This window comes from Anabrus simplex, chromosome 6 (assembly GCF_040414725.1).
Source record: "Anabrus simplex isolate iqAnaSimp1 chromosome 6, ASM4041472v1, whole genome shotgun sequence".
Taxonomy (NCBI): Eukaryota; Metazoa; Arthropoda; class Insecta; order Orthoptera; family Tettigoniidae; genus Anabrus; species Anabrus simplex.
Window position 1 is genome coordinate 281111188 of NC_090270.1, and position 25920 is coordinate 281137107.

General features: G+C 38.3%; 1 protein-coding gene across 1 annotated transcript in view; it reads right to left on the reverse strand.

Moving 5' to 3' along the window:
• Positions 1–25920, reverse strand: part of LOC136876456 (sorting nexin-13) — a 219354-nt gene that overhangs the window by 106021 nt on the left and 87413 nt on the right. The gene's annotated exons all lie outside the window — the stretch shown is intronic.

Genomic DNA, 25920 nt, shown 5'->3' on the forward strand with positions numbered 1-25920 from the left:
GAAAGTCTGCTATAAACTCACCTCTGCCCATTTGAATCCTAATTCATTTCAACCAATGAATGTAAGGCTGGCATTTCAACTATTCAGTACATCTGTTGCTAACAGTATAAAATTCTATTGGGGTATTAATTCAGAGGGTGAAGTAACGGAAAATTTCACAACTGATTTAAACTGCCTAATTGACACATTAAATTCATCCATCCCTAGTCAAGCACTGTACAAAGGATCAGAGGCACAAGACACTTTAGTGAAGTGTCAGAATATCCTCAGAGATACTCAAAATACATTCGCTTTGCAAAGAACGCTGGAGTTACCTTAGAAAATTATAATCATCTTAAAATATCAAAGCCATCTTATTAACAGTGCTGATGGTAATACTTTTTATTATAATCATATACAGTCGTATCAGAACACTAAATTTTATTTCAAGACCAGTTTTCAGACTCTCAGCTCCATCATCAGTGTTGAAATTATTATAAAAACATTTGATTTTACATGAGTGTGTTATCACACTGAGTTTTAAACAGCTGAAATGGAGCCCTGTTGAAATCAACATAGGAAGGGCTGGATTATCCTCGTGTTCAGGCTGTTGATCTAGTATTTGACAAACGTTCAGCTTTAAGTATGGGGCATGCTGGAAGCACCAAAAAGCTGCCAAAGAGGCTACAACGAGACAGAAACCCTTGGACAGGTAGCATTGAGCTACTGCGCAACAATAATCACCACCAAGTAAGAACAGCTATTGCTCAAGCCTTGAGACAGCATGGATGGGAGGTGCACAAGGAAGCCCATTACATCTCTACTGATGACTAATTAGAAGGCTGACATCATAGTCATCAGGCAAACGGACAGTTAAGCAATGGTTACAGATCCCATCATTTGCTTTTAAGGAGACTCAAATAAGGCTCAGGGTGTTAACAAAAAAAAGAAGGTATTTATGTACCACTGCTATCAGCTAAATACAAAATACGTATTGACAGATTTTCAGAGGCCTACTATTTGTGGCATGAGGCACCCTACCTGGTCTGACATCAACATTAATATACAATTTTGAAGTTTCATCCTGTGAAATAGAAATACAGAATCTGAGGGACTCTCTGCAGATCTATCCTTAAAAACATTCTTAACATTCCTCTCCAAAAAGATAAGACGGTATTAACCATTTTAAATTTGCACTTTTTGATGTTTGTATATTCTATTGAAATTATAACCAGATTATATTCCAGATCCTCATCGGAGAACAGACAATTAATTGACTGATTGATTGATTTATTTAATAAATTGCTCGGTGATAAAAATGCATTAATACTAGAATTCAATATAATATTTAATCAAAAGAGAGTGTGTGTACCAATTGTGTCATCTGGGAGAGAGAATAAATCATTCTGCCCATCATTTTACCCCACTTCTTATTTACTACTTCAACTGATTTTCAGGTGACTGTATTCTTCTTCAAGATCTTCCTTTTTCTCACTGTTCATCTTCTCTTACCTGTACTTCGTAAAGTAAGTCTCAAGCTTTCAAACTGAGAACTTCTGAGTGCATTAGCTTAAATAATTGCAGCTTCAGTAGGAGAAAATGAAACAACTTCCTGTTTTCTGAGACTGCTAATTTCAACATGATCCTAGTCACAGGATTTCCACTTTTACAAGGAAATCAAACTACACGGAATGTGAACATTGTGGTTCGTTTGCCAGTTGGACCTCCATCATCCCTCACTATCAGCATAGGGACCCACAAAGGTTCTGCCCTACAACCACTACTATTTTCTCTCTGAAAGGACACAGTAAGTGCTTTCTTCAGCTCTCTCACTCATGGTTGCTCTTATATGCCACCAATGTCTTGCTTACATCTGAAAATTGCACAGACCTGCAGCAGCAAATACAGCAATTGAAGATCCACCTTGAAATCAACAGAATGAAGGTAAACATACAGAAAATGGAGTACAGTGTAAGGAGAGTAGACCCTAGACAAATGACACCATCACTGACGCATATACACTCACGAAGACCATAAAATTCAAATACCTTGACTATTGGTGATATCATCTCAAACACCCATGGCAGGGTTAACACAGGTTGGATGAAATGGTGATGGGTTACTGTAGTCCTCTGTGACCGATGGATGGCTAAACATTTCAAGGTAAAATCGTTTCCCTCCATGGAATGGAATGCTGGCCAGCGACATCAAAACTCAAACAAGCTCACCAGGTAATGGAAATATGAATACCTTGTTGGAGCCTTGGATGCACACAATGGGATGAGAACAACTGGGCAATGCACCAATTGTAAAGAAAATTAGAGAAGCAAGGCTGAGATGGTTTGGACATGGTGAGGAGCTCCACAGATTCAGTTACCAGCACAGCACTGGACTCAATCCCAAAGGATTTTGATCTCGTGGAAAGTTGAAGGTGCAGTGTATGGACTGTATAAATGAAGACCTGAAGAAGGCAAATGCACCCCAGAGAATGCTATGAACCACTACAAAAGTTGAAGATAATGTATGCGTGTGGATCCTGTGGTCAAGAGGGAACAAAGGACTAGGAATAGGAAGGAAGCAGCCATGGCCTTAATTAAAGTACAGCCGCAGCATTTGCCTGGTATGAAAATGGGAAACCATGGAAAACCATCTTCAGGGCTGCCGACAGTGGGATTCGAACCCACTAACTCCCAGATGCGAGCTCACTGCTGCGCACCCCTAACCGCAGGGCCAACTCGCCCGGTCTTCCCCATTCTAAAATTCAGTACAAGTTGTATGCGAGTTCTAACTTTCTGCTGAATTATTTTCAGTTTTTATCCAATAGCAAATTCTGCCTATTTCACTAATGATAACTCATTCTGTATACACAAAAAACTTCTACAAGAGACTAGGTACAAGACAAGAGGAACACAAGCAGCACTATGTTATATCACTTATGGTGGAGGGCAGAGCTTATGGCATTTAAGTTCAGTTCACAAGTATACAAAACACTGGAGGAAAAAAAGTGCACCGTTAATCTGAAAACTGATTGATCCGCAGCCGGATAATCGAGAGTTGGCCATACGTATAAAGTCAGCTGGTTATTTCTTTTTATTGAATTTTGCAGTTTTCACTGCATATTGCCAGCCATATATAAACTGAAGTTGCCCAGTATTTACAAAAGATGGAATAGTACCCAGTACGAAACAACACCAATTAAGTCAGTATAGAAAGGAAATAAAGAACATGGTGCTACATACCAAACAATCATTACTGCCAATTTCTACAGGTTCTTAAAGGCACATCAAATGGTATAATATAATGCACAACTAAATTACTTAGTTAAAAACCAAAAAAGGAAGAGGAAGAAAAAGCAAATTAACAGCATTTTGTAACATGTTTAATAGCATTCCAAATATCAAGATCCACCAACATTCAACAGCAACAGACCCAAAAAGGACATATGTTATGGTATCATGAAATCAGTCCCCACTGAATGCATGTCGTCTTATAGAAGAGACATACCTTCTGGTGTATTGCTTCCACTGGCATCATTCTCTTCAGCAACACTGGTCACACTATCACAGCAATCGTGAAAGCCTGTGTTATAAATTACTAGATTATCTACTACAACACATGCCAGAAAGCTAGAGTGAGTTAAATAATTCACTACTGATAATATATAAAAAGACGACCATCAACTAGGCTTGAGTCAGCCAAAGTTTTCAAACACTTTTATTCTCCTTTTGTTGCAAGAATTACACATTCATTCAGATTAAGATTAGTACAGTAGATTCTCATAAACTTTTTTTTGCTAGGGGCTTTACGTTGCACCGACACAGATAGGTCTTATGGCGACGATGGGATAGGAAAGGCCTAGGAGTTGGAAGGAAGCGGCCGTGGCCTTAATTAAGGTACAGCCCCAGCATTTGCCTGGTGTGAAAATGGGAAACCACGGAAAACCATTTTCAGGGCTGCCGATAGTGGGATTCGAACCTACTATCTCCCGGATGCAAGCTCACAGCCGCGCGCCTCTACGCGCACGGCCAACTCGCCCGGTTCTCATAAACTTAATGTAATGTGACCTGAGTCTATGTTGAGTTACAAAAATGTCAACTTTTACAGACTATTGAAAGGGTTGTATGAAACCCATTTCAGGTTATATTAAAACACTGAAAGCTACTAGCATATCGAGGCCAGTAAACACTACCTTCATGCACTAAGACTCAATCTGCAATCTCTTCTTTTTCCAGCCAATTATTGTTGTTAGTCCAACTGCTAATTCAATTGAAATTTGATTTACACTTTCCCCTTTCTCCAGTCACTTTGATGTATCCAAATTCATTTCTATAACCACATTTTTTAAATTTTTTTTTTCCTTTCATCATTCAACATTTTCTTTGATACAACAATACAACACTCAACTTCAAAACTTTCTTGTACAACAAATCACTTAGAAATATCAAGTCCAATCCACATCAAGTGCAAATGAAAGAAATTTATGCAGATAATGCATGCCTTCAAACTTTACAATATGTTTTTTGGTGAAAAAAATAGATAGGAATGCAGTAAGTGATGAGTAATTGAAATGAGCTGTCCCTCCTCCTAAAACTGTTACAAGGAAGTAGGTAGGACATTACCCGTACAAGTCCCTTGTCACCAGGAATGCTGTTATGCATTACAGCATATTCCAAAAATTATTGTCCTTACTCATACCACTCGAGCAGTGTAAGTACAGAAATAAATAAAGAAATAAGACCAATTTCAGGGTTTATCCACTATGAAAGAAAGGAACTTCTGTAGTGGACAAGTTTTACAGAATATTGAGTTTCTGGGACTCTGCCGTATTACCCTTCTCCATGAGCAGCAGAAGTTAGTACTACACAGAGATAGCTAAATAACTTAAGGCGAACCATGACCAACTACCAACAATACTGACATTTATAAAGAAAAACTAGTGAAAATATTTACTCTTCTTTCAGGATACTACGCCACGTTGGCAATGTCGACAAATTGACATCAACATGGTCCAAGGTCCAAATATCCCAGAAAAAGAGCAGAAATTGTCAGTTGATGTTCTGATGAATTTATGTTAAAACACGTGCACAGAGGTGCAATGAAATGAAAGTGATAACATAAAAATGATAAAATTGTGGCAATAGACAGCTGTTGATTGGTCAAACTTCGTAATATTCTTATACACTGAGTGGCCAAAAGTCACGGGAAGGGGTGTCCCATTAGAAAATGTGCCCTGTATGACCCCTGAGTGTTGTGGCTAACTGCAGCGTAGCTAAGCACCAGTGTCATGAAAATGGCAACATGTCACGAGTTAACCTACTCGGAATGTGGGACGATCGGCACACAGTGCATGCATGGCCACAGCATTGAGGAGATTACACGTGAATTTGGATTTCCAAGGTCAACAGCGTTGAGGGTGGATCTACAATATCGCAAAGAGAATGTTACCACCCGCGTAAACTACCGCACGGGAAGACCACAGTTGTTTAACGAATGTGTATCATGTCGCCTCCACAGAACCATACTGGGCGCTCGACAGCCTGCTGTGAGTCAGATCACTGTCCAGTTGAATGTTGGGAGTAAGGAACCCATTTCTACCAGGATTGTAAGGAGACAATTGCACCGCATAGGCTTCACCAGCCGACGACCAACTTGTGTCCCTTCGCTGACACCTCGACGCAGAGCTCAACGACATACATGGGCCCGCAAACATCGGTGGCGTGTGGTATGGTCTGATGAATCCTGGTTCCAGTTGTATCGAGCTGATGGGTGTGTGAGAGCATGGCATATGCCCCAAGAAGCTATGGATCCTGCGTGTCAACAAAGGTTGTGTCCAGGCGCGAGGTAGCCAGTTCTGATCTAGGCAGCATTCTCATGGTCGCAATGAGGCTCTATTGTCCGGCTGAACGCTGACAGGTGCACGTTATGTGGACATTCTTTCAGACCATTTGCATCCCTTCCTGGCACTAGAGTACCATGATAGAGATGCCATGTTTCAATATGACAATGTGCCATGTCACCACTGTGTGGCTGGAGGAGCACTCCAGTGAAGTTACAATCATGGATTGACCCTCCAGACCCCCCAATCTTAATCCAATCCAACATTTATCACATGTTGCCGATGTTGGTGTATACTCCATGAACCACGCACCAACTACTCAGGATCAATTGTGGGTAGCAGTGCAAGATACATGGGTCCAGATCCCTCTAGAATGAATCCAACACCCTGTAGAGTCGATGCCTCGCGCATTGCTATCATTTTGAGGGCTCATGGAGGAGCAACTCATTATTAACATCACAGTCAGTGTCTTCCCATGACTTTTGGCCACTCAGTGTATTGCAACCATAAGCTAGAGCAGGACCTCTCAAACGCCCAAAATCTCACGCGTGCAAATCAAGGCGCAAGAGCTCCGTGCATCGGTACCGCTCGGTTCAGCTCGGACCAACGCTTTATATCTGGGCTACTTGGCTAAGCTCGGCTCAATTCGGCTTGGATTTGAAGCGCTACGGAGCAAGTGAGGAAGAGGAAGACAGCAAGAGCGAGCGAGACAGGCGTGGGGAAAGAGAGAGACAGTGCTATTGCTCCAAATCGAGGAGTGGGGGTCTGCACTCTGGTCAACCAAGCAAAGTCGTCTTTTGCACTGTGCACAGTGCATGCACCAGGTGCATGCACCCTGACAGGCCCTGAGCTAGAGTCTTAGAAAACTGTAAGGGTGTCATAGGAGACCTCTACTTTATTGGAGAAGAAAATAGCTAAAGGCTAAATGTATGCATGACATAAATACAGTAGGAGTATCATTGAAAAAGAACACACAGTGTATTTGTACTGTAGGAGATATTTTTACTCGCCAATAACAGTTACTGTATGTGGAAGTTTTTTTTTCAGTAACTTCGGATGTATGACATATGTAAAATAACAACAATTCAAAATGCAACCCACAATATTTCCTGCATCCATCACTTGAATTAAGGTGCAAATTGTGTCGCACCTTACAGGTCTAAAGTGAAGTGTGGAGTCATAATTTTGCTAGCATTAGGGAAGTACCAAACGGCTTTTTGAATAAGACAGACATTAGGAAACTGATATAAGGGGTGTAACTATAGTTGAAAGCTAAGAATAGGAATACAACATGAGAAAATGTCAATCGGACAGGTTGAAAATGCAATTTATCAAAAGGCATTATATAATCGCAATTGTGGGAACCAAACAGGAAAGGATAAAAGAGAAAAAAAAGAGCCACAATTTAATTAATAGGAGGGTCCCATATTACTGTAATTTCCAAGTGACGAATTTCAGATCTGACTTGCACACCTTAACATTTCATGGATAGAAGAGCAGAAGAATTGAGGGTACTTAAATACAACTTTTCTATAAGAAACCGACCGAATCATATCATGAAAATGCCTAATGATCAAACAAATAAGACAATAACCCATGGTATTATACTACACAAAAGAATTTTAATTACAATCCTAGGATCACCAGGTATCTATATACTAACAATCTATTTCCAGGTATCTCCTGGTCAATAAGTGTTGAATAGTTTATTCATTAGTAATTTAATAACTTGTTACTAAATTACCACAGAAATTATATTGTTGAATCTGCCTCTTCTCTTCCTCACTTCCCAAAATCATGGTCTACAGATATCCTCCTAATCTCCAGGAAATTTTTAACCAACGACCCCTTCTCTGTGGGTTTTTTTGTTTGTTTGTTTGTTTGTTTGTTTGTTTGTTAAGTATAGTTCAAATAAAAGGTTTATAAAAACAAATTCAATCCTCCTCCTCCAGCACCCTTGTCCAGGGAGCTCCTGGGTCGGGCAGTGCATCATCGATCTCCATTTCGACCTCTCCTTCTCCCGATCCACTTTGACACTTCGTATAGGCTATCATTAAAGTGGGCTTGTCACACTCAAAAGCATTTTATAACCGTCAGGTTTCAATGAGGCCACCCCTAATTTGGAGAACAGATGCTTTCTGCAGCTGCCCCTAACTTGGAGAACAGCCACTGCATTTTGGGCTTCAGAGTAATTTCCTCCACTAGGAGACCAGTACCCACCTAAAGGAGCTCCTCCGCCAGAAGCCCCTTTAGAGAGTCTGGTTATGTACCATCACCCAATAACAGCGTTGAGCCGCTGGCTGAAGAGTCAACTCCATCCTGTAGTACAATCCATCACATAATGATAACATACTGACTGGCAAAAAAATGCAACACTTAATTTTTTTAAAGAACTGAAGATTTGTTTTTCCAGGAGAATAAATTTTGGAACCTGAATATAAATAAAAGATTACTTTTCCTCAACAATTTCAAGTATTCAAGACAGACAGAAGAAACTCTTAATCAATGTGTACACCTCTAGCTGTTATGGGTAATCACGAAATGTTTATCTACTGTACTACTTTGGTAATTTCTTTTGTGCAGTTGTGTTATTACAGGTGGCCATGGAGAATGTTTTAGCCAAGGATATTGCATGGGGTCTTTATAGGATTATTCTTTTAAGTGATGTATTCTTCAGCATAATAGGATTGTGATTGTGGTTATTTATATTGATTTTTATACGATACTATGTTATCTGTGTTTTTGTTAGCATATTTTTTGATATAATCCTTTCAAGTTTAATGTGTATACATCTTCAGTCTGGGAAGCCATATTTGTTTATTTACTTACAGTGCTTAGTTACCACAGCACTTAAATGATCAGCTGGTGATCACGTAAGTAAGATTAAGTGAAGTTTATATACCTCTGTTGACACATCATGTATTGACATGGATGATTCAAACAGAAGTAATGTTTCAGCTAATGACAAGTAATTCCTCTCAGCCTGTGTCTAACCATTGCAGGCAACTGTTTAAGTCCACTCGGGGGGGGGGGAGGTCAATATTCATATCTCAAAAGCACATCCAAAAGAGCACAAAATACGGCTAGTGAATAGACAGATAGCTGGGGAATGGAACCACCAAGTAAGCACTGAAATAAATTTAGGAACATCTGCAGAACAAGGGCATGAATCTAGAAAAGAAATAAAACAACAAAACACACACAACTCATACTACCAAGAGCAAATGGTGATATGGAGATAAAAGCTACAAGGTGACATCAATGATTCTGAATTTTTCTTATTTGTAGAAGACTTTCTAAAGTTTATGTCCACTGCTATTGATTTTTTGCCTGGACCTAAACACTCAGCAAGGAAATTTTACAAGGCGTGTAAAAAAAAATTGTATGTTAATACGGAAAAAAGATATAAACCAAGTTCAAATCCGCAAAGGTCGGCTAATAGGGATAGAGAAAAAAGACGAAATAAATATTTATAACAGTTAACTCAATATCAGTTCCACAATCAACGTAGGAAAGCAGTTAGAATGGTCCTTCATGAAAACAATGAAAGATGTCTGATTAATTCTCAACATGTATATGGCTATTTCCTTTAAATATTAGGACATGAAAATAATTCAGTGAGAGAAAATTATCCCCCAAAAGTGAGTGAAGCTACACAAACGGTTCATAATGACACATTTAATGATGTTATATCTAAAGATGAAATACAGCTTGCAACAAGTAGAATTGCGGTGGACACTTCACCTGGACCTGATTATGTCATCGTTAGAGCTATTAAAAGTGACACAGCTTCCGAGATAATTGCCACAATAGCCACTCGTATGCTTCAAACAGGACAGGTACCACCATGTTTTAGAAACCCAAGAACCGTTCTTATACATAAGGGAGGTGCCCCTGATGAGATTGCAAACTGGAGACCAATCACAATATTTTCTGTTGTTAGGAGAGTAATTGAGCGAGCTCTTGATAAACACCTGAGAGAATACGTTGCGTTTAATCCACAACAACGGGGATTTATATCTTCAGCCGGTACACATATCAATACTTCTACACTCGATTCAGTTTTAAATTCCGCGAAACTGAACTAAACTGATGTAACAGTGATTTTTCTAGACGTCAGAAAGGCGTTTGACAACATTGGGTACCATCATTTACATGAGACCTTGAGAACATTAGGAATACCTGAGAAATCCAAGGAACTAATAGTTAATCTCCAGACAGTAAACAGTACAAAAATAGAAACTGTAACTGGAAAGACAGTCACTTAAGCCTAAAAAGGGGTGTTATGCAGGGCTCACCTCTTTCTCCCTGTCTCTACAATCTAGCGACAGATCATATTTTAAACAAACTAACTGAAGACTCTCTCACAAGACACTATGGAATTTCTTTAGTACCACATCTTCCACCTTTAACGACCATAGGTTTCGCTGATGACTTGGTTGTCATAGGAAATAGTCGAACAGCAGCACTTGAGCTCTCGAAAATAGTCACAAGGAGATTTCATGAAATAGGGCTTTATATCAACCCAATGAAATCTACGGCAATCTGCATCGAACGCGGAAAACTAATCAAAGATCCAGCTGAATTTAAGAGATATGATATATCAAGTTTGCAACATGGAGAAACAATCCGCTACTTGGAAGTTAACTTTTTGAATGAAATAATTTTTCAACATACACAGGAGCTTAAAAAATTACAGAATAAAATGGAGAAATTGGTTTCTTCTCCACAATTACAGCCTGACCAGAAATTTAAAGTAATAAACACAGTTATATGCCCATCTCTCATATACCCATTCCAAACTATCAAGCCAGAGAAGATTCTGAAAAAGTTCCTTGCTGATACAGACATACTAATACGAAGTGCTCTTCAGGAAATTCTTCAAATACCTGCAGACATTCCTAACGGAATGGCCTACACTAAAAAAAAATATAAGGGGTTGGGACTCTTCTGCGCAACTTGAGAAGCTCACCTTCAGCACATTAACATCTGTAAGGTACTATTAAGCTCAGGTGATGAATACATCCGTGCTACGAGAAATCTGAAAGAAGAAATAACTCTCTCACTACAATTCCTCAGTGTCCCTCCATCCGACAATTTGCTACATCCACGCCTAGAAATAACTGATGACAGGAAAGTGAAACGAGTACTGAGAGAAAGGGCATTCAGTGAGTGGTGTAACTTGCAGCAGAAAGGAAGAGGTGTATGTTTGTACAATGAATATATTCCTGCCAACTCCTGGATTCGAGACCATCAAGCCTTATCATATAGTGAATAGCGTGAAGCAATGAAGATGACAGCAAACATTTCAGCAGTTAGATCGGTACCAGGAAGATCTCAGAATGATTCCCTTTATGGCGCTGCCTCAAGGATGAAACTCTTGCGCATGTTCTGGGATCTTGTCCTCACGGTGAACTTTTAAGGAATACACGTCATCATAACATCCGCTCGTTAATTGCGACATCATTGCTTTCAAGAATAAGAAGAGAGGTTACATCATCGACCCCACAATTCGCTTTGAAAGCCCTCAGATGTTAACCTCGAGAAAAGGAATATTTACTTACCAAGAATTCCTTACTACAGGGAGAAATACCAGATAGAGGAAATGGACATAGTAGGTCTGATGATTGGAGCAAGGGGAAAGATTCCAGTTTTTGCCGCTAATTTCTGGAAACAGATGTCTCTGCCAGTTACAATATTACGGGAGATTGCCATCATAGCTTTAAGGGGCTCACTGATAATTCTAAGAAATCACTGTTACAATTAGGTTACCTTCAACATTTCTCTTCCAAAAATAAATGTAAAAGTATACTTTGTCGCAAGGCAACCTCTGCATGAGAGGAAGTATTTCATAAAATAAAATAAATTTTGTGATATTACTAGTAATTATTTTGGCTGTTTATTGAGAACTTGGAAATTTGTATTAGCTTAGAACATATCTGAACTTGAAAATCATTATTATCTTCATTTACTTTCTTACGTGAATATATTTCTTATCATTAACCAATCATGCCATTATTAAATATGTGGACTGAGTTAGTGGTTGTTAGAGATGGTTTGAACTTGAAGCTTTGAAAAAAATGAAACCACCATAAGAGAAAACAATGTGGAGTGTTTCCTGGTAGCCAAAGAACCAATACATGAAAGTTTTGAATTAATTTTACTCATATTCTGGAACTCTGGGGAGTTGTGATCTGATGTCGATGTGTGACCTACCTTGGGAGCATGCTACGTAAGTTATTTCTTATGCTTTATATTTTCTAAGAGCTTCTGGTTTCAAAATTTTGCAAAATTAAGGGAACACGAAAGATGTGAGCTTTTATTTATCTTACATAACACTGAAAATTAGATTCTATTGTAATTCATTATGTCTTCAAGTGGCATAAAGATGTCTGAGCCTGTTATTAACAGTGTTTGAATTCATTTTAAAAACTCATCAAGTGCAATACTCCATCCATGTGATCTAAATACAAACTGGAAACAAGGATCAGCAAGATTCTATTAATATCTGGTTTTAATTAAGTTTTAAACGTTTATTATTTTCTTCATTACTAAAATGTAATTAGCCCACAATGATTTGATCGTGCTACCAGAAGATAACTAAGGAATTTTTAATATCTAATAAAGGAATCATTCCTGATCTTAATTTGATTAGGCTAACTTATGATTATGTAATTTAAAATAATTATTAATTGGGATGTGTATCCCAATGCACATGTTTTTTAAAAATATTTATTAAGCATTGTTGCTTCTTGTGGTTTGGTCATAGTGTTCTATTATGTTAATTCTTCTTGTCCTCCATCATCTTCCTGGTTGGGTTTGGTTGCGAGAGTTTTTCTTTAGCATATACCATGTCAGAATTGAGTTATGTTCGTTGTTTTACTCTTCTTTCTTTTGTTCCCATTATGGGAAGAATTGTTGTTTTGTTATGCCACATCCATTTTTATTGTTTGGTAACCTGTTGTGATGTGTGGGTGTTTTTTTTTTTTCTTTTTTCCTGATCAAGTATGATGCCAATTATCTTAACTCTGAGTGTTTTGCTGGATTTCAAAGATTTTGGGATGTATTGAATTGATTTGTCTTTCTTATCTATCCCTTATTTTGGGGGTGTCACTTCATGATTTTTACACTTTTTCTGGTGGATTTTGGAGGTTTTTATATGAAATATGGCAACATTCCAATTTTCACATGTGGCGGATTATATTATCTTCTAAAATCCGGATTTTAATATAATGTTATTTGTTTTACGTCCCACTAACTACTCTTTTACGGTTTTCGGAGACGCCAAAATCCGGATTTTAATTATGTAACTACCGTATATATTATTGCACTAACAATTTATTTATTCATTTCAGCCCATTTGTGGACCTTAAAAGCTTATAATTATTTTACTTCATGTTACTATGATTTGTCCGACTCGTTGGCTGAATGGTCAGCACACTGGCCTTCGGTTCAGAGGGTCCCAGTTTTGATTCCCAGCCAGGTCAGGGATTTTAACCTTCATTGGTTAATTCCAATGGCCCGGGGGCTGGGTGTTTGTGTTGTCCCCAACATCCCTGCAACTCACACACCACACACACACACACACACAACACTATCCTCCACCACAATAACATGCAGTTACCTACACACGGCAGATGCCGCCCACCCGCATCAGAGGGTCTGCCCTATAAGGGCTGTACTCTGCTAGAAATAGCCACAAGAAATTTTAAAAATTAATTATTACTATGATTTGTTCACTCTATGTTATGTATGAGATCATTACTTGGACCTTAACTAATTAATCTTCTTAACTTATTAAATGTTATGATTACAGTCTATTTGGTGCTGGTTATTTATTGTTATTCTTCTCACAGAATGTTTTAATTTTTTGCAAAGGGGTAGCTTTAAAATATTGACCAACCTCTTTATGTTATTTATGGGGTGAGCTTTATTACAGAATGCTTTCCAATTGACTTGTGACTTGTGCTGTGCTACTGTGAATAAGGTAGGTTTTATTGGACCTGTGATGTATTGCATCCACTCTTGTTTTGGAGGTTTGTTGTTTTCTCGACCTGTATGATAAACTAAGTTACAACTTCATTTTTGTTTCTCCTTTTTGTTTACTACACTTCACTGACACTTTGACCCACCTTTAGAAATGTGTATTGTCTTGATTTAATCACAAATTCTAACATTTCAAGCATGCTCCTGATCAATGCTGCAATTCTGCCTTGTGGAATCTGGTACCATACTTCTTGAAGAGCCTACTACAGGTTCTGCAGGGTGTCACGATAATGCTGGCAGATCCTTCTTCCCAGTTCATCATATCTGAACTATGAGTAAGCTATACCATTACATGGATCCCAACTTTGTTGAAGTATTGTTGTACAAGTTATGTAACGAGTGGGAGAGCATTCTCATATATTAGCATAAAACTGTTACCTATGAATGGAGCAAAGGGCACAATATTTACCTCAAGAATATCATCCACTTATTAATGAGCTGCAAATGGCCTGTGTTCTACAAAGACCGGGTTTGTCCTTGCTCTCATCCTCATTCCTACTCACACCGTTACAGAACCTGTCCGATAAGCTGTCCTGGTTGAAAATGCACAGGAGGAATATCTTTCCCTAGAGTCCTCCTCCACACTTTTTCTCTACCATCCTGTGTTCAGAGGCAAAATCGAGATTCATCAGTGAACAATACTTGATGTTTTATTATCCAGCCACGATGTTCTGTCATAAATAAGGTGGTGTTGTCAAGTACATTCAGGGCCTGCAGCAGCCTTCTGGAATCGAGATTGGCTTCAACTAATCTTCTTCAGACAGTTCTCTCATTGATGTTCATCTGTTGGACTTGCTGGAGTCTATTTCAGATTTCCATAGAAGTACTACAGTCCTGGAGAACTTGTAGTCGTAGGAACCGATCATCCCTAACTGATGTGACCCTTTCAGGTGTGTCCTAGTCTTCCAGAATAACGGCCACATTCCCTGTACCTCTATACTGTTCTGAAAATTGTCGAAGCTGTAGCACTTAACACTTATGCAACATAAGACATGCTACAACCATCTAATATCAATGTGACAGCATCCTCGGGTCTCAACGGCACATCTTCTCTTCAAAGTTGATTTTAAAACTGACAGGTAAGTTTACAAATCCGGTTCACTGAAAGAAGACACCCGTAGTAGGTGAAGAGCAGAACTGGATGGAGAAGGTGTATAATAAATTTGATTGCACAATATCCTGAAATAGCATTTCAAAAGCTATAGGAGAAACAAGATAGTGAACATCACTAGAACAGTGTCACAAGCCACCTTTATCTACTTTGGTGTCGTGAAGTCTAACATGATGACACACAAGAAGTACAGCTCTGTCCCTTTTCGTAACCAAAATACTGTAAACGAATGCATTCATAAGCAGCAATAGTAGTGACTATGTAACACAGCTGAAACTCAAATATAATAAATTGTGAACATTTTAGTTTAAATCCATTTCTCTTCGAAGTAGATAAAACAATATACAATATTCTTATCATAACATCACATTTCAATACTCGATGGGCTATGAAACTCGCCCTGTGGCCTAATTTCACAACTATTCCATCGCATAATTTGATATGATACGTTATTATATTCATATTGTCAATAATTACTGACACACAATTCTCTAACAGAAACATAGCAGCTACCTTCCCTATCAAGAAAGATGGGACGAAATTGCATTAAATGGACAATTACACATAATTTCTTCAATATCTAAAATGTGTTGCTTCTTTTTTCTTTTGTGCTTGTCAGGATATATCCTAACGAAGATCACAAAGAAATGTTGTTCTAAATTAGTTTTACAACTACATCCCAGATCCTTCATATGGCTAACCATAGAAACACACACAACTGCCTCCTCATTTACATGTAAGATTCTTTCCAAACGAACTCACCATCAACATCGATGCAATACAAGAGGTGCCAAAACCATAATACAGGATACAATCTACAGAACAAAGAGAATGCCATTAAAAAGAAAAAGGGGAAAAAAAATAAAATTTAATAACATTGTATCACTAAAATTTTGTTTCATGGGATATCACTTAAAGGTAACTCAGAATTTTCCAGTTGAAGCAAGACTAACAAAAGAGAGAAAAACTGTTTGAGAGCATGACAATATGGTTCCACAACATATCAACAAACAACACTTTTGGGGAAGAGACCTAGAAAGTTACTCTACCACCAAATAAAAAATCACACATAGTTCCATAGGGGCATAATTTGTGAAATGTATGTCGCAACCATAAGGCCTCCGATACCTAGCATTGCTTCCCTTTACTTGTTTCAAGCTTCTGCCATCAGCATTGCTGCCCAATTTCTCATGGTCATCTTTTATTCTTTTCTGTTCTAGCTAGGCCAATGCAAGTGACATTTCTAAAATTGGAAGTCATGCCTAAGTAATTTGGATTCCATGTAAAACTGTAGGCTCCATCACACATTACTTAAGATTAATATTAGCTTAAAACTCCAAGCCTGTACACTTCTCTTTCTGACCCTGAATGTATCAGTACTGCAAGGACTAAGAAAATTTATTCCCATTTTATAGCCCTCACTTCTCTACCACTTACCTTACTCTCTGACGGGTTGGAAGTCCTCCTCCTCTACTACTACTTTTATAAGATGACTCTTATGTCATATTATCATACACCAGTACGAAGGTCAACACGGGAAAGAAAAAGTCCCGTTTCAAATCAAACTTATTTCCGAAACCAATGATGAAATGTGGTTTGTTTCCCAATTTCAAGCTGGTGCATTTGACGCATGGTAAAAAAAAAATAATTTTCTCGATGACATTCCACCTTTGAGAACATTCAGCAGCCACCTTTCAAACTAATGGAACTAAATTGAAACAAGGATATTTATGGAGTATACTGTATTGTCTCTCAAATACTTGATATTTTAGAAGAGGTTCGTTATAGATTTGTACTTTATTCACCATTAGCATTACACTGAAAACAAAAGGTTACATTCACAAGAAGACTAAATTAGATAGCGGATAAGTTTCTAATAGTTACTATTAAAAGACACAGATAGGTCTTATGGCAACGAAGGGATAGGAACGGCCTAGAGTGGAAAAGAAGTGGCCATGGCCTTAATTAAGGTACAGCCCCAACATTTGCCTGGTATGAAAATGGGAAACCACAGAAAACCATCTTCAGGGCTGCAGACAGTGGAGCTCGAAACCACTATCTCCTGGATGCAAATTCACAGCTGCGCACTCCCAACCGCACTGCCAACTCGCCCGGTACTCTTAAAACTGTGTTTTAGTGTGTGTTAATACATTTTTTTTATAAAAGTGTAGGACAAAAACAAAAGTTTTTACAGTGTAAAAAAAAAATGGATATTTAAATGGTATTCCTAATTCAGAAAGACGAAACCTAAAAAGTTAGGAATGTAAATTTATAATATACAGCTTTTATCATTTATATAATTTGTAGTGATGTATAGTTTTTAAGGTTATCATTGTAGCTGAGGGTAGTTTTAGTAAGAGACCAAAACTAGTACTACTGTAAAAATGAGATAGAATAAAATTCTACATAAATTTTAAAAGTGTTGATTAGGTTGAAGTGTCCTAATTTAAAATTAGGACCTCATGGTACGCCAAATACTACCACTACACAACAGTAGTATGTGCTGAAGAACATGGCCCTCATTCACCATGGTGAGATAGAGAAGATCCAAATAAAAGAATAATAATAATAATAATAATAATAATAATAATAATAATAATAATAATAATAATAATGCTATTTGCTTTACGTCCCACTAACTACTCTTTTATGGTTTTCGGAGACGCCGAGGTGCCGGAATTTAGTCCCGCAGGAGTTCTTTTACGTGCCAGTAAATCTACCGACACGAGGCTGACGTATTTGAGCACCTTCAAATACCACCGGACTGAGCCAGGATCGAACCTGCCAAGTTGGGGTCAGAAGGCCAGCGCCACTCAGCCTGACCAAATGAAAGAGAGGACATTCCTACAAAAGATCTTCGTCTCCGCAATTCCTAAGTCAAATATTCCATATGATCAAGTGCAGAGCTGTACTCTGAATCTGAAAAGCTCTCACTTGTTATGAGGAAGCACTGTCTTTTGTCTTACGGTCATCTGTCTTGAATGCCTGACACCAGAATATCTCAAAGAATTCTTGATCTTCTCATGACTATGAAGCGTACAACTTCATGGGCACCGAGTGAAAGAGGATCTGGCCGGAGTCTCTGAGGCACTGGTTCAAAAAAAAAGTAAGTAAACATGATATGGGCTTTTGGTCTTATGCCGTGCCAAGAAAACAAGGTGAAACTCTCTATGTTTCGCAGAGAACTTTGCGAACTCCACTCTCGCCGGTAGTGGCTAATTTCTTTATAGAGCATTTTGAGAGGGAGGCTATTGCTTCGGCGCCCATCAAACCTACGATTTGGTGGAGGTATGTTGACACATTTGTGGTATGGACAGAAGGTCCTGAGTAATTTCATATATTTTTAAACCACTTAAATCACCAACATCCTTCAATTAAATTCACCATGGAGATGAGTCGGATGGATGCCTTCTTTTCTTGGATGTTCTACTAAGAAAGAAACTGGATGGCTCCTTAGGACATACCGTCAATCGTAAGCCTCCCACAAAAATCCTTATCTTCATGCAGATTCTCACCACCATCCAGCACAAAAACAGGGGATTCTCACGATGCTCACCATGAGAGCGACACGACTTTGTGAGTCATCAAATGTTGTTGACTCAGGAGGAGATGGACACACTCAAAGTCATGTTCAAGGGTAATGGTTACAACGATGTACAGATTCATAGAACCCTGCATCCCAGAGAGACAACTAAACAAAGCTCACAGAAAGAAGGAGTGAAGGGAACTGCCTACCTGCCTTACATCCACAAGACCACAGACCAAATTGCCAAGGTCCTCCGCAAACACAATATCAAAACCATGTTCAGTACAGTCACCAAAATTGCTCACAGTTTAGATAAAAGCAAGGACAAATTGTCCCCACTATTACACCCTGGGGTGTACAAAATTCCCTGTACTTCTGGCAACATGCCGGTCCATTGGGACTCGCATCAAGGAACACCAAAGAAATATCTGTCTCAACCAGCCAGACAAATCAGCAATAGCTGAGCACGCCCTAACCTCGGGTCGTGATGTGTTGCAAGATGTTCAAGCTAGACACTACAGGTGCAGGATTATACGGGAAGCTGTGGAAATACGTATAAATCCTAACAATTTCAACAGGGACACTGGCTATCAATTAAGTAATACCCTCCTAGACAGATTCCGATGATGCCATCAGCTTCCACTTCGAATGCTAGCGATGTACCGCATACGATAAGCCATCTGGTGATGAACGAACGTGCCACTTTCACTTCTATTACCAGCACCTAAATTCAAACCTTCAATACTGTACAAGCCTTCCTTGTGAACAGTCAAGATTTTCTTCTGAAGACGCGGAGCAAGTTCTCTACGAAATTTAGTTTCACCTTGTTTTCTTGACACGACATAAGCCCAAAAGCCCATATCTTGTCTACAAGTATGGGCCGTGAAAGCATCAATGTTAACATAAGAAGTAAGTTCAAGACTTACGGGATAAAGGGATCTTCCAGAAAGACTGAAAAGATGACCTAGTGCAAAGTGGTCCAACGACCAAAGAACTGCATTCTACATCAAGATGAAGGAGTACTGGAAATTCAGAAAGGTTGACAAGTGTTAACCATAGTTCTAAGAAACCGAAACAATATGTTTAAAAAATTAATAACATTAAAAAAGACTGTTATGACTTAAATAAGAAAGGACTCAATTCACAAACCTTATGCACGGAAGGTAAGCTCTTAAATAATGACATAACTAAGCCAAACATATTTAAAAGGATTTAATCCTTGCAAGAATATCAAACCATGGAAACCAAAAATTTTTATGGTCTGAGTGCAGTGTTACATAGTATTATTTTGTGAAGAGAGATCGTCTAAATTATATTTAGTAGATTAGATTGGCCAACAATTTGAATTTTTTTTTTTTTTTTTTGCAAAATCTTAACAGCACCAAAGAATTGTACAATAATCAAAAAAAATGTTTCCAGTTCAGTATCTTCTGTAACTATTTCCATGAACTGCAACAAGTTTCTTAAGAATGGAAAATAAAAAGTGTTGTAAAAATGGCAGTCTTAAGCCCAATTGATGGTAATTTAAAAAATCAGCCATTTCAAATCACAAATCAATAACAAACTACGAAATAAGAACAAACAACTGAGAGGTACGGAATTAAGTTAGCAACATGCAGAAAGAAGAGCACAAAAGATTAATGATATGTTAAAAATGTTACAAATAAAAATTATTACCTTGCAATACTCTTTGACTACTGTAAAGCTGAAATAAAGAGAAAACTAAGTACTTCTAAATAATAAAGCAATATTAAACATAAAACAAGAAATTACTACACATGCACAGGAAAAATGATACGTACATAATGATACAGAAGAAATATTAGTTTCTTAGGGCCATTTTGAATGAGCTCTAATAATACTGAGATTTATTTCAAACAATTAAGAGGATAATGAGGTGAGAAATATGGTCACAAAAAAGGCATGGGTTTTCCACAAATATTTTTAACTTCAGTAAATTTTGGAATTTTCTTGGCCACACTTTATTTGAAATACACTTTCAACTTATTGTGTTGAGTACATACTATACATGCCGAGCAGACGATAAATACACAACAAAAATATTTAACCGGATAAGAGTAGGATTCCAAAATTCTGATTTTGCATTGAATCCTCTATCATTTGAGCTACAGTAGCCTAGCGCATATTTGTTCTGTTGGAAAGGGTTGGAGCTCCAGGTTTGACACTACCACCCGCACAAGTGTAGAGTGCCTGCTTGTCATCCAGTGTGGGCCAATTGAAGTAAATATTTAGTTTCCACAACCACATTGCACTTCAAATATACTTTCAGCTTATTCAGTCATGTTGATTGCAAGGGTGACCCAAAAGTCCATTAACATTTTACAAGGCAATACTTCATGGAATATTAGAGATAGAGAGGTATTAATTGACATACGTGCTTGGCATGACATAGGGTTTTTTTGACACCGAAATAAAGTTCACAAAATGAAAAACAGATGGCGTTGGACAACATGTCAGGTACAAATGGCCATACATGCTTTTCATGGCATGAGATTTTACTGACAGAGCAGAAACGGACCAACACATAGTGCTGGACAGCTGCTGGACAGCAACACGTCAGTGATGTTCAATGAGGCTTGTATACAGTATAAAAGGAGCTGTCGTGAGAGAGGGCGTCAGATGCGCCTGCAATCGCGGCATATCATGCTTGGCCCCCCCCGTCCCCTACCCTCAATCCGTGTGATTACTGGTTGTGGGGTTACCTGAAGGAGCAAGTCTACCGCGATTGTCCGACCTCATTAGGGATGCTAAGAGCCAACATTCAATGTCAATTTCTTACCATGCCTACGGATATGCTGTACAGTGCTGTTGACAACAGATATTGTTGATAAATGACAGCTGACATGTTGAGCATGTGTTATAAAGAACATCATCTTTGCTAAACTTCGATTGTTATGCTAGTTACCGTATTTACGCAAATAATCCTCACCGCCGAGTAATCCCCACATTCTAATTTTAGGAAGGATAATTTTGAAAAAAAATTAAATGAACTAAAATTCCTTCCAGCAAAAGAGTTAACGTAGGCATAATCAAACATTTCATATCACTCCTCGAGTTCCACATGGTCTTTACGCAAATATGAATATGACGGATATAGCTACTTTGCCTGAACATATCTGAGATAATAAAAATGTATTATCACTGCTATAAAATATATTTGCCATGAAAATTGGCAAGTAGGCCTTCTTACGTGACAGATATTTCATTAATCTGAACTTGTAATAGGTGCGATTCGCTGTAGTTCTGAAGATTCTTTGTAATTTGTATCACTAGAATCCTCCCCTAAATTACTTACACATTCGTCACACTCCACGTCTAAAACACTTCTTCCATCTGCAGTTATGCAAAGCATAACTGTACACCCAACATCGAAAACTATGTGAATCAGGAGCATGTTTCCAGCCTTAATGCAAATAAAACCCGCACCCCAATTTTGTGCCTCAATTTTGTTTAATATTCGGGGATTATTCGCGAAAATGCGGTATTGCTTGTGTAACGTATGAACCGCCATTTGTTGGTCATTTTGTGTACATTATTTTAGTGTCAATAAAACCCCATATTATGCCAATCATGTGTGTCAATACCTCTCTACTTCCAATATTGTCTCGTCAAATGTTAACAGACTCCACATACAGTGTGTTAACACGAAAATAGGGAGCAGTAAAGAGAGACAAAGATGATGGAGGAATTATTAATTAACACACCGTAATTGGTAGCAGATAACCTGCAATGCCTGCTTACAGTAGTGTAGCAGCAAAATTAAATGCATATATCAAGTTTGTGAATCATATATACTAAATCACACCAAACTCCAGCTCACTCTGTGGATCAGTGGTAGATTGTCAGCCTCTGGATCCCAAGACTGAGTTAAAATCCGGCAGAGGTAGACAGATTTTTGGAGTGGGGAGAGTTCCACACTCCATGTCGTACAATGTAGGCATCCAAAAGATCTCTGGCAACATATTAGGCGCTACCCCAACAAAATTAATTAAAAACTCAGCCACAGGTTGGCCAAGAGAGACCCATGTTACTCTATCAACTACTAACAGAATGTAGAAATTGAGGAGGATACAACTGAGATGGCACCAAATTTAAATGTCTCCACATGGTTGTTGAGGCCATGAGATTATAATTCTTATTTTATACCAAACTCCATGGTGCTACAGTTCTAATGGGCCTAGGCGAACCAAGCAATCGCAGCTCAACCCGAAGGCCTGAAGATCATATGATGCAGAATGATCAGTGTGACAAATCCTCTTGGGCCAATATTCATGGCTTTCTATCTCACTGCCCGATAGCTCCTTAATTGTTCTTGCACAGACTGAGTGGGCCTTGAATTACACGAGGTAAAAATCCCTGACCTGGCCAGGAACCAAACCCAAGGCCTTCCTGTAAGATACGGGCTCACTACCACTAGACCAAGGGGCCAGCAAATTACATGCTATGAAAAGAATATACTAATTCCGCTTGACTTTTAACATGAGAGAGGCAAATATTCATCATGTTAAAGTAACATTTCTATAGATATCTTCACTACATTTGGTGTTAGTCCTCACATTATTACTCACTTCAAAAATGTTGATATCATAAATGAAGTGTTGAAAGGAAAACTGTGGTGTTTTGACTTAATATACAATTAATTCTAGGTATTATATTTTTATACATTACACGATGCAACATTTTTATGATGTCCTCAGAGGTGCCAACCCATTTTTAACTCGCGCACCCCCTCCCTGTCAAAACGTTTACGAGTCAAATCCAAAGCCTGTTTGCCCTTTTCTACAGCAATCTATTCTAAAGTATATCATATTACACAATAAAATTTGCTCATTACCTGTTAGTTCTGCAATAAAAAAATATTTATAGCCTGTTTCGCACCCACTAGCTGATTTTCAGTGAAGGTTTTCTTGTGACATACTTCCCTCTGAGATGACATTTTCGTCTTCAGAACCATACGCGATTCCAGTGTAGATGTACTTAATGTAGGCCTGAATTCTGTCTGATTTTTCTTAACAACACTGAAAACTCTTTCTGTGGGAAAGTTACTATGAGGTACACTTAGTACTGCAAATACAACATTATTGAAGGTTTTATACAGTACTTAATTTGCCCACTTTCATTTTTAAACTCTGCAATGTTGCCCCAATTCACATCAATGTTAGGTCCATGTATAATATATTCAGGAAAAGTATCACACTGGTAAACTGAAAATTCCTCTTCAAGTTTGTCATGTTCACTTTCCTTGACCAAAGTTGGGAATCTTTGAACAAAATATTCAAGAGATGAATAGGAAACCTTCATTCTGATAGAGATGTCTACAACTTCAGCATGATGAAGAAATTCATCATCAAGGGGAAATTTCCTGACAATGTAACTGCAAGCTGCCATATAAAACTCTCTTACAGAATTATAAAACATCTCTTCATCACAGTCATTATATTTCAAGTATGCCCTAGCTTTTGCTCCAATTAACAAGTCCTCATTGGCTTTCTGGTATTTCCTCCTCTTGAATTCAACACTCAAAAGGGAGGTAGATTCTGACTGAATAGAACATGGCTGAACAAATCTGACCAATAGGTTGGTTAAAAAACCAGTAAGTTTCCTCCTAAGAAGGTGTATGGCTGGAGCATCTTGTTGAAGAAATATATTCACTGAGTTAGAAACAGGAAGTGTACTCTGAAGAAAGTAGCAAAACAGTTTTGTATATGGGTCTTGTATGAAAGATTTCACAGTTTCAAACTGCTTGGTGCTCTCATTTTTATGGTGGGTCTCACTACAAAACATGAGTGTCAAAGCTTTCCCATTGCTCAAGAACTCTCAATAGACTGAAGAAGTGAGATCCTACGGGTGCTGACATATTTCAAAATTTTGTGACCCTCTGTGCCACAAACAGCCTGATAAACTTTCAGCGTGTTTTGCCTTTTAGAACTCTTATCAAGACAGTAATATAACTGAATCAAAACGTTCTCTACATTGACTAGTAATTGGGCTGCTGCTTTTTGTGCACAGATGTGTATGAGATGACATGAACAACCCGGGACATAAACAGAAGAATGCCTGTCCTTGACAAATTTGGCAACACCTTTATTCGCCCCTATCATTGTGTGTGCATTGTCAGATGAAAACGAAATGCATTTTCCCATGGAATGGCTAAAGAAGACTGTACCGGTAGGTACATCTATACGCCGCACTTTTGAATTTTCCGCCTTAAAGTACTCCTCTACAGCTAAAACTCTGAACTTTAAAACTGAATTAATTCAACCATTTATCAGAAGATGTCACTGTGTTAATTTCGAATTGTTTTTGTTTACTAATTATCAAGAAGTGTGCACATTCTCTCACAGATGTCTCTACCAAAAACTGTGATCATGCACCCTGGTGCAAAGTGACGGAACTTTTCTTGAAGATATTTTATACTAATAAGTTTTCCTATAACTAAATTTCGTTCTTTCATTTGTGGGTTGGCAATATAAATCTTTTCTTTCCGCCAGTTTTGAAGTTAGCCAATCAATAATTCTGTCATTAATTTTCAGCCAATTGTGTCCTTCTTCCCCAATTTTTTATGTGTAAATTTTAGTTAGCCAATAAACGCATGTGGGTGTGTCTTAATTATTCATGAAAGGTCTCGAATCTTCCCCGAGACGATAAAAACTGCTGATTTTCTTGTCTCTCAGCCACTCGTACAACATCTAGCTTAGTGTATGGAAGTATAGCAGGAGGCGGGAAGCACCTCTTTCATCCGCCAGCAGCTCTTCTACGAGGTAATGGCCTTTTAACATCTTTATTTCTTGCTAGCTCAGCAGTTTAGCCCTTGGGGAAGGTCCGAAACTTTTTCCATGTAACCTACCTTTCAAAAAATGTAACTTAGTGCCGGCTTATGTAAAAGTTTCTTATTATTTAACTTAAATCGGGGATAGAAAGTGCTTTACCCTCTTGAACTCCCCTTCATTTTGAGTTGAGGTGACTACGTTTTCATAACCGATTTTCTACTTTTAATGTATTAAAATTTTCTTATACGAGTCACCTCCGTAGTTTGGGAATAGCTCCTGTGTCATCGGCCTAGTGCCCCTTTGGTTTTATAAGGTTTCATGTAGGAGCGCAAGCTACGCCTCCATTCATATTGGTATTTTGGGCCATTTAATTAACCTATTATTTTCCTTTTAAGGCCCTGCAGGCTGGGTACGAGATACCCCTGTTTAATTCTTGTAAGTTGTGCCTCGATGGCAAGTGATTGTAAAGCATTGTATTGCCTTTAATAGGCTTTGAGAACGGGTCAGCTCTTTACGGTGTTTTGAAAGGTGCCTCTAGGAGGCTTGACATTACTAGGTGGGAGCAAGTGCTCCATGTAATGAGGGGTTTTCTGCCCTTTTGGTAATTTGTGGTTGTGAGCTGAGGGCTCAG